The sequence below is a fragment of the Nannobrachium achirus genome, assembly GCF_963921795.1.
Source record: "Nannobrachium achirus genome assembly, chromosome: 6".
NCBI lineage: Eukaryota > Metazoa > Chordata > Actinopteri > Myctophiformes > Myctophidae > Nannobrachium > Nannobrachium achirus.
In genome coordinates this window covers 655,758-659,462 of record NC_137815.1, presented here as the reverse complement: position 1 = coordinate 659,462, position 3,705 = coordinate 655,758, and positions in this window count along the sequence as shown.

The window sequence follows — 3,705 nt, the reverse complement described above, 5'->3', positions numbered from 1 at the left end:
AAAACCTCCATATCCAACCACCTAAACCTAACCTTAACCCTAACCCTAACCCTGACCTCAGTAAAACTATGCCTAACCCCCCTAACCCTAACCTCAGTCAAACTATGCCTAAACCTAACCCTAACCTCAGTCAAACTATGCCTAAACCTAACCCTATCTGCCGACGCTGGTGAAACGAAACGAGCGGCTCCTCCTGGAGCTGTGGTGTGATTTCCAATTGCATGTAGGGTGACAGCCAGGGGCCTTCCTCCAATCATGATCAAGTGGGGACAGGCGTTGGTGTGCGTAAGGCCCGCCCCCACTCGACCATGATTGGAGGAAGGCCCCACTCTATCCTGATTGGAGGAAAACCCAAACACGAAACTGCTTTTTTTCTCATCATAGGGGCTAAGCCTGAATTCCGAATATGGACCAAACACTCTACAGTAACTAGTATTATCAGAACATAACACTCTATAGTAACTAGTACTATCAGAACATAACACTCTATAGTAACTAGTATTATCAGAACATAACACTCTATTGTAACTAGTACTATCAGAACATAACACTCTATAGTAGGCCTAACTAGTATTATCAGAACATAACACTCTATAGTAACTAGTATTAGTATTAGCGTGGGTGTATGAGGTTAGCAACCTCATGCACAGCACTCGCGAGAGGGCACCTACTCAAGCTACAGACATTTATACAGATACCCTCAGAGTCTCCCGAGAGGGGGGGAGTATGTGAGACTCAACAATACAAACATAACGGTAACAGCCCTTAACTAATCACAGCTAACGAGATGGCTCACCTAAACAACATCAGCTGGGGAGTATATAACTAAATGAGAAAATGTAGGATTTCAATTCAAAATAAGCAAAAATAGCCGATCTGCAAGCTCAAAACGCATCACAGCGCGATGCGTTTTGAGCTTGTAGATCTGCTATTTTTGCTTCTTTTGTATGAGATACTAGAATGACAAAGTTGGACATAGCATTATGCAATGTGGCCCTCTGGAGTTAAGGAGGAAATATAGTGGCCCTCGCCATCATCAAAGTTGCCCACCCCTGCTCTATAGAAACTAGTATTATCAGAACATAGACACATTTTTTGAATTAAATGAAATCACTTAACCACCCTTTAAATGACAACTTTTTTTATTATTTTTTTACAACAAGGGATAATGTTTTACATAGTAATTAGAGAAAGTAAAAGGGGGGCATGTGTACAAGTGGCTAATTATGTAATTTTTTTAGACACAATAAGCCGGCAATTTGTTTTATTACTATAACTACAAAAGTCTCATCTGCCCATGAAAGATCACGTTGCATCTTTTGGATTTGAGTCTACTATACACAGTAATGGCTGCCTCCTGCGAGCTGTACGTTCACAGACGGTACACACGGAAAAACAACTACTTATCGTCGTTGTCGGGTGGAAAACGTGTTTGTCCAAAAGCGTTCGTTTTGTTATCATTTAAAAAATAACCTAAACTAGTGAAAATGGCCAATCTACAAGCACACAACGCCTCGCACCGCGTGTGCTTGTAGATCTGCTGTTTTCATAACTTTTGTGTGATTGCCTTGTATGATGAAGCAGCAGTGTTGTTTTTGGCAGTTTTAGTCAATAGTTTTAGTCAAAAAGAAAAAATGTCTTTAGATAAATAAATTAAGTATTAGACATTGGAATCAAAGTTGACAGGTGCAATTGAATTCATAATGTATAGGCTAATGACAAGTGTATATTATACCTGCCCCATCCTATTTATATGCACAGTTCACACAGGAGTAATATAATATAAGAATACGGTATCCATGGCCACTTGCACTTGCTTGCTGTCTGTACTGCAGTCTCACACACACACACGCACGCACGCACACACGCGCACACACACACACGCACACACACGGTACTGTTGAGTTCCAAGGATTTACAAGTGACGTCACAGTCATACGCGACGTCGGCGGCCGCTGACAGGAAACAACAACCCCTACGTCACTAACGTAGCCTTTGAGAATAGCACCGTTCGCTATCGCGTACCGTTCTCCGCATCTAGCGGAAAAAAGTTTGCATGCTTTACAACAAACAATCCAATTAATTTACGTCTGCTTAAACAAGCCAACATTAGCCTGAAGCTTAGCGCCTGCCAGATGTTATAGAAAACGTTGAGGAGGGATTAGTAGGAAAGTGACCACGGCGGGTCCAGTTGTCAATGGGAAAGGAAATCAACTTCTCTTCTCTTCTCAGCAAAGCAAATGATTATGATTTGTTAAAAGGCTCGTGCCGTCAGCTTACTGGATTGGAATAGCAGCACTCCGTGGTACTTTAAGTAAGCCTGCATTATTTCCTGGATTGTAAAATAGATCGTGTCTTCTTTTCCGACGACCAAATCTATTAATTGATGTTGACGCTGCTGCCGCGAGGCAGATACAAGGTCTTTACTCAATCAGATGATTAGCTTTCATTTGCAAATAGAAACTTAGTAACATTCCCAGCTGTAATGTGTGCAACTTCTGACCACAAAAACAAACAACACGTGTGGTCCTGCCGACATCCCAGCCAATCACAGAGCCTGTTGCTATATGCGTCCTAGAACGTTCCATATGATTGGCCACTACTCCTCCATTGAAACAACTACTATAATATATTGCAGCTTTTCATGCATGTTTATTTAACGTCCGATAGACCAGATGTTCGTCTCGTCTTCCTTTACGTCAACGAAAACACACGTTCGTCTCGTCATATTTTCGTCAGACTTATGTTTAGCTCGTTACATTAACGTCACGTCATCGTCGTGAAAAAAAGGGGCGTCAACAAAATCATTTTCGTTAACGTCTCGTCAACAAAAACAACACTGTGAAGCAGGGCTTTGCTTTGCGAAAACAAAATTACGCATTTGAAACTTGAGATACAAGGTCTCTGCCCGACAGTGACGTTATCTAATACAATGATTCTACTGCTTGCTTTCACGGGTTTGCACCATATAACGTAACTTGGTTCGTGTTTGCACTTATCCAAATTGTGCTAACAGAATGAAACCATTCACCACGATCTGCAAATGGACGTAAAATCTTCAAAAGAACAATTTTGTGCTTGAGACTATATCCACAACTTTCCAACATCCCATCGTGCATTGTGCAGAAGCCTAGCGGCATTTCCGGCGTTGCAGCCGAGTGTGATCTACAAGCTCACAACGGTTGCATCTGTGACGCGACGTGAGCTTGTATGTCTGCTGTTAACTGGAAGTGTCCGGCAGATAATGCTACAGTAAAGTCTTGAGGAAACAGGAGGATAGGGTTTGCAGTGTTCATTCCGACAAGGAAGACTAAAATCAGAATCAAATAAAGAGGAAAAAAGGAATAAAACCACTGATGCTGTTCCAAGGTATGCACATGAGGTTATACATTATGGTAGGTCCACATAGCAGCAGGTGTTTACTGTAAATGAGGTTCGACATAAAATACAGATGTGCCATTTCAAAACATAGTCTAACTAGGGGGTTTTCATGATTCTGAATCCATTGCAAGCATTTGTGTAGCATGGAAAACAGTACTTCGGCTAAAAGCAGACCCACAAAACTGGTTTAGTGATGAGTAATCACTTTTCACAGTTTTGTGGGGTCAATTTTTAGCCCAATGAATGTTTTTCGTGCAAAACAAATGCTTGCAATGGATTCAGAATCATGAAAAACGCCTAGTTAGACCCCTCACATGCTACTTA